The following is a 7,681-nucleotide window of genomic DNA, read 5'->3' on the forward strand; positions in this document are numbered from 1 at the left end:
GTGCATCATAACATTCTCCAAGCTTCTACAAGCCCTCCTAGTAACATGTTGGCACAGCCTCCTATACCCTTTTTGGTGCATTACATCCTGCACTCCAGAGGTATGCTCACACACAATACAGCATTCGCAATCAGGTCAATCTGATTTCAAACTCAGTGTTCTTTGATCTGTTTCCCCTTTGTTAGATAGTTTTGCCCTTTTCTTGTTTATATAGAAAATAAACAGTTTATCATCCTTTTTAGAATTGACTCATATTGCTTTTTAACAAAAATTCCTGATATATATTCCAGTGAATTTGCCCAATTATGAAGAACAACGAATACTCACTTCCCTAGCCAATTTTTGTGAATTTCCCTCATATGCATATGGGAACATATAATTAGGAGAACTTTTATTTTTGTAAGATTCAATAGATTTCTCTTAACAAAGTATCTGACACAGATTAAGTGATCAAACAGTTCGATGGACTAATAAATGATTAAATAATCATAATTATCAACTATATATATATATATAGAGAGAGAGAGAGAGAGAGACCTAAATTTGAAATCTATTTTGTTTTTGTTCACTATGTGATAATGAGCATCTGATGCAGTACCTGGCACATAACACTTTCTCAACAAATATTTGTTAATGAATAACCATTGGGAAATAATAGCTATACTCTTGCATGTGTGTATGTCTGTGTATGTACATTATAATTTTAATATGTCATTTTAATGCAATTAAATATATGTTCACTTAAAATATTCAAACTATAGATATTTATAATAAAAAGTGAAAGTTGTGGTTTACTCCAACTAAATTTATTTCATTTATTCATTTAACAAAGAAACTTCTATGTGATAATGACTGTGCTATGTGCAGGAGACATAACATTTAGTAAAAATAGAATGATTCCCTCAGAGTAACCATTGTTATTATACCAGTGTTTATCCTTCCAGATATTTTATCTATTTTTAAACACACACACACATATTCACATGCCACATACACATTGTCTAACATAAATGAAATTGTGCTTTACATATGATTATGCATCAAGCATTTTGGTTTAAACCAGGGTGTCCCAAACTTCTTTACAGCATGGCAAAGGGAGAAAATAATATAACATTTATACAGCTCACAAGGATAGTCCAGTTATAACTTAACGTACCATGGACATTTCCTCTTTTAAAATAATTTTGGTCACATTATAGTGAATCATGAAATGGTCTTTTAATAAGTTATTGAATCTAGTTTGTTAAATTTTAATTCAGAATTTCTGTCTATATATTTATAGGTGTGATTAGACAGTAGTTATCTTTTATCTTTTTAAAAAAATCCATCTTTTTCCAGTGTTGGTATAAGGATTATCTTAGCTTTATAGAATGAGTTGAGAAGCTCTGAATTGTATCCTAAGATCTGTGATTGTTTTTACATAAATAAGGGATTTATTTGCTTATAACATATTGATGACTCTCACCTGTATATCTGTCTGGGTTTATTGCTTTTGGTGGAGAGTTAGGATGATATCTTGACTCTTTTAAATTTTTTTTCTATAATTTTCAGTCTCTTAAGATTATTTCCCTCCTTTTGAATCAATTTGGTCATTTATATGTTCCAGAAAAATCATTCCTTTCAACTCACCTTTAAAATTATATTTTTTAAACTTTTTTTTTCTCAGTAGCTTATGTGAAGTTCCTCATTTAAAGTGAGTTTATTTGTAATTTCTCTCTTCTCTTTTCTCCCCTGAATGAGAGGACTGGTGGGGTGCTATCCTTAGTGGGCTGGATTTATGGGCAAGCTGACTTCCCTTATAGTTAGTGGGTTGATCCTCCCCTCCCCAATGCCTGACAGATGGAGTGTCTTTACTCTGCATGAGAACTGTGTCAATGCCTTCACACTTTCAGTATTGGGTGGACCTACCTTTCTTTTTTCCTTTATTATTATTATTATTCATTATGAAAGACTGAAATCATATCATACTCTGGTGTACCAGCTCTGCCTGACACACAGCTAGAAACCCTCATCAGGAGCACCTCTTATTTTTAGGTGAGTCATTTGCTGCAAGGGGCCGCCATTATAGTATTATCATAGAAGGAGCATAACTGGACCAACTCCTCCACAGTCAAGGCTTCACACTCCCCACTGACATAATTGCCCCACTGACTACTCTCTCTGCACCCTCATCCTGAGCTGAGCTGTTTCCTGGTCCACACTGGCAAGAAATGCTTTTACTTCCATAGTTAGGATTTTCTCCGTTCTATTTTTTTTTTTTTTTTTTTTTTTTAGATTTTACTTATTATTTTTTTGAGAGAGAGAAAGAAAGAGGAGGAGAAGAGGAGAAGGGAGAGGGAGGGGGAAAGAATCTCAGGCAGACTCTGCACTGAGCCCGGGGTCCAAGGCAAGGCTCGATCCCAGGACTCTGAGGTTATGACCTGAGCTGGAACCAAGAGTCGGAGGCTTGACCAACTGAGCCACCCAGGGGTGCCCCTCTCTGTTCTAATTTCTGTGTCATTCTGGTTCCACATGTTCTGATTGCCAGAACTTTTCAAAATTTCTTTTTTGCTGAGGGCATCGCTTCTTCTCCTGCAGTCTGTTATGACTGTGTGCAAGTATTACAGCATTCACCTCAACCTCACAAATCGTAACTAATAGTCACCTTGCCATTTTGAGGGGTTGAAAAAAGGAAACCCTTTGGAAGCTAGAGAGCTGACATTTGCATAATATATGTTTACTAAATGTCCCTGTTCATGTGGAAATTATAAATAATTTTATAGCTATGTTTATACAACTATATAATGTATATATTAAGAACTGTAATTTTAAGTCGTATGTGCAGCTGTCCTTTTCCTTGCTCTCTGTTGAGCCATTTTCAAAATCTTCAACAGCCCAACGTGGACCGGTTTTGAGGGTGATTGGAAAGCTTTCCCACCCATGCAAAAAGTTCCCGATATATGTCAGCACGGTCTGATTTTAAAGTATGTGCATCTTTCACCACCCAGATTCCTGTTCATGATAAGTGACATGTGGACTTTTAGTGCTCCCAGCGCCAGGGACTGTCTTGCCTACTCAGATCATGAAGTCCTTGCAGAATCGGGCAGCATTACTCATCTTGATTATGCCACCAGTCTCTTTGATGGGAGGCTCACCCGCTTCCTTTAAGAATAAGGATGCGATTTAAGGTTTAACTTCAAACATTTAAGGCACTTAAGGTGCCAGGTCCAATTTATTTACAGCTTCTGATCGATGTCTACTTTCCACGGGGAGCATGCATTTCAGATCGGGATTAGCTCCTTCAATACCCTCGCCATCCCTATGCACGTGTAAAGTGTGCACCCTTCCCTGGCACCGCTTGGTGCCGGAGTCATCCTGTGGCGTCAGACCTAAACAAAATCTTGGCCTTTTTATTCTTTGTAATTTTAATAATCTCACTAAAAAAACTGTTTGGACAGCAAATGCAGGAATAGTGTTAAAATTGGAGCCCCTTAGGAAAATTGAGTGCAAATTTGCAAACTATAAAATCTAACTTTTATTGAGGTTTTCAAAAATCCTACTTAATCTGGTTTGGGGCCAATAAGGTATGTAAACCAAAGCAGTTCTTGGGGGTAGACGACTATCCCCTTTTGAACAATGTTGGTTGTGGTTGGTTTATGATTCTTGCTTGGCTTATAATGTTTTAATATAATCTTCCTGGAGAGAAAGCATGGCGTTTTGTGAGGGAACAGTGAATGGCAGGGACATGGGGGACATGGCTTTTAATCCTTAATCTGTCACTGAGTTGTTTGACCTTTGCCATCTGACCTACCTGGCCATGAGCTTCCACAATTCGAAAATAATCTTTTAAGTTTCTTCTTATTTCTAAGAACCTGTTTTCTATGCAACTGATTGTGTTTTTTGTTTTATGATTAGGCTCAGAGAAAGTTATGAAAATTCCCATACAAGTAAATAGACAATCATAATAATGACAAAAACAAAAATTAGAATCCACAACTTCATTTTTTTTCGCCTAGCAAGTCTGTAGTTATTCCAGTATTGTCTACAGGTATCTGATTTTATGGGAGTGCCATATTTAAACATTCATTATCAACTCATGCAATCAGACTTAAGTGCACCTAAGTACACCATCTGTCTTTTTCTTTCTTATATATTCCTCTGTAGTCACACACAGATATCTGCTATTCTAGTAGTGTCTGGGGCCTATTATAGCTGCACCAGTTACAGTGCAATCAGCAGAGGAGGCATTCCCTTCCAAGTCCTGATTTTCAGAATTTAACAGCACCAACGTTTATAATGGCTCTACCCTTAAATGGGATACATTCACACTTTTCTACACAGGTGTGTGTTTTATTTCTCAAAGCTCCAAAGGCAAAGTCTATCTTTGGGGAAACAGTTCAAAGCTTGGCCCTCTTTTTTAAAAAGCCAAAGCATGGCAGAAAATATTTTGCAAATCCGAGAGGCTCTGGTCAAGCTGCACAGTCATGCAAACCATTTCAAGACTACAGCGCAGGCGGAGAATGGCTGGAACGCTGCCGGCTCTTCCATCACGCCGGTCCCTGGGGCGAGAGCTTGGTGCTTTTGACTGGGTTCCACAGCCATGTTATTTGAGCAGTGTGACCAGTCTTGGCCCAAAGAGACATCAGTTCATTCTCCGCAAAGCAAACCAGAACACACCTTTTCAACACATCAGTGATGGCTTGATGGCAGTGGGACCCAACGGTGCAGGAGCGTCAGTGATAGGTCTTGCATTTTGGCAGCCTAAGCATATAAATGAATAGGACACCGGGGCTAGAACTGGGGCCTCATGGAAACCAAATAAGATGCTGAGGACATATTCTGGGATAATCAACCACCTATCATTGAAATAAAATTCCCCAAAGTATGGTGACTCTTAACATTCAGCTCTTGTGCTATAGATGCTATCTTGGGAGACTAAGAGTTCTAGTAAAACAGGGGAGATGTCCTTTGAAATTAGTCAGCCTTCATTTCAAGTCCCACTCCCTGACATTTACTAACTGTGTGGTTTTAAGCAGGTTGTTTAAACTTCCTTAGCCCAGGTTGCCTCACAATACCCAGTGTTATAGTTATTGGGAAGATTAACAAGAGCACAGTGTGCCAAGGTTATATGGTTAGCTCTGCATGAATGAGAGAAGAAAAAGTAGGACCGTATGGCACTAGCCTACATGCTAGGCTCTATTCAAATAACTTTCATATATTTTCTCAGTCCTCATAACAACCAAGAGATAGATACTATTAGTGTCTCTGTGATATAGATGGGAGATTTGCACAGAGATCAGTTAAGTCGTCTAAGTACGTTCAGCTGTTTCTCAGTGGCATCAATATTTGGGCGTAGGAAGTCTGACTCTCCCTGGTCCCTCCTACCCCAACCCATGCTATCATATACTAATCTGTATTGCCTTGAAAAAAGCTAAGCAGCTGACCACATTGCCCTGTGCCCAAGTTTGCTAAATATATATTATTTACTATACCTACTTGTCTACAGCTCTGTGGGGCTCACATTGTCTCTCTTGACCACAGCTGGTTGAACTACTGGTTGACCTGACTCAAGAATTGTCCATCCAGAAATAGGCCAGCAAGTAATGATTTGGCCAAATGTAAAATGTGGGACAAAAGTTTTTTCATTAGAGAATTTGAATAAAGAAGTGCAGAAAGAATTTGTCATTGAGCAATGGGAATAAGAGTTGAGACAAGAGGCCAGCTGATATTAGCAGTGGTAATACCAATTTTACTAGCCCACCTCTGAATGCATCATGATACTTTTGCATACTAAAACACTTGCCTTTTTCTTCTATGATATCATTGTTTCACCATTTAAAAAAAAATCTGAAATCTGAATCATTTAAAACTTGAGAGGTACACAAAGAGGTTAATGGAACCAAAGTGGTACTCTGAAAGTGTTCTAGCTGTATTCCTCCCTTGTTTAAAATTCTTCCCAGGCATTTTGTTAATGTTTTTTTATTATTCTTTCTGAAGTAAACATCTTTCTTCATGTTCATTGATCATTTTCATACACATCAGGATCTCTTTGGGGTCATAGTAAATTCTGGAGACCCTGATAGGGTTGGCTTAGAATGGTAGCAGGTGCCTTAAGGAAAATAGTAAGAGGAGGAGGTAAAGGGATGGAGAGAAAGAAGACAGGGAAAAGGTGGAGAACCTTTCTCAGAACAACTTTCTAGCTATTTCCCTAAAGCTTACCCATCTTTCTGCTCCTGGTGCTTGGTTCCTTCTTTTTTCCTCCTTTATCTTCATAAGACCAAATCCATTTCTTAGGATCTCATCCCTGCCATTCTTTCAACACTACGAACACTGTTCTTTATCTTAATGATGGTCATATTTCTCAATCACCTTCCCTAGGGATATTCTAGCCAAAAGGCCAGAATAACCTTAGTTTTCCCTCAGGTGGAACAGAATCTGATACAAAGTAGAAGCGTCATTGCTCAATGCGGTAGCCTCCAACCATATATGGCTACCGAGCACTTGAAATGTGGTTTATCGAAAGCAAGATCTGCCATCAGTGTAAAGTCATACTGGATTTCAAGAACTTAGTGCAAATAAAAGAATAAAAGATACCTCAATATCTTTATATAGATTACTTGCTGAAAAAATATTTTGGAATATCTGTTTAAATAAAATATAGTATTGATATTAATTTCATGTGTTTTCCTCTACTTTTTAAAATATGGCCACTAGAAAATTTAAAACTATATATGTGGCTTGCATTATATTCATGTAGAAGCTGATAGCAATCACATTTCAATTTTTATTAAAATACTGGAATTAATACTGGTGTTAATAAAGGTACTTTAAAATACATGAAATAAGCAGCAAAATAGTGATGTGGCCGTTTTACTTTATAGAAATCTCTAACTCTGAGGAATTCTATGCAAATCAAAATTATGAGAAATGAGTCAGCAGAAACTCTGGAGGAAGGAAAATATACAGAACTAGTAGAGGGTCAGCAACCCAAGCTGCAGAAAGTTGCATAAAAAATAGATGTCAGTATAGAGATGAAATGAGAAGAGGGGAATGAGTGACAACACTGCCTCCTGGGCAAAGGGCAGACGTCCCCGCCTCCAGCTCTTGAGGTCCTCACCTTGCATCTGGAGCCATCCTTCAGTTCCTGTTCTTTCCAAGGATACGGATATGTCCCTTCACAGAAACCCTCCTATTCCCAGAGGCAAAATTTCTTGTTGTTATTAAAGATCTTCAACATACAAAGCACATTTCTTTTGCTAGGAAATGTAATAGTGAATGAACCAAGTGGATATCTCTGTTTACACTTTGAGGGAAAGAAACCAATATTACAGAAATAATCAGTATTAAATAACTATGAAACAGTAACTAAGCAAGAAAATTTGATGTAATGAAAAGGTCTCTAAAGGCTGTAAGACAGGTTGATGCCACGGAGGGTTTTTGTCAGAAGATAACTACTCCTTATTCAGGAAGTAACAGTTGAGCTGGGATGTGGAAAGTGAGAAAGAGACAGTCATGCAAAGAGCCTGGGGTAGGGAGAGAAAGGGGAAAACATGCCAGGGAGGAACAGCAGGTGCAATGTCTCTAAGGCACAAAGATTTTTAGTTTGTTAGAGAAACAACGTGATTGTGATTGGAGGGAAGGAAGGTGGTGTGAGATAAGATGAAAGAGTCGGAGAAGGGACAAGGTCTAATAGAGTCATGTA

This window comes from Ursus arctos, unplaced genomic scaffold, assembly GCF_023065955.2.
Source record: "Ursus arctos isolate Adak ecotype North America unplaced genomic scaffold, UrsArc2.0 scaffold_9, whole genome shotgun sequence".
Classification (NCBI taxonomy): Eukaryota; Metazoa; Chordata; class Mammalia; order Carnivora; family Ursidae; genus Ursus; species Ursus arctos.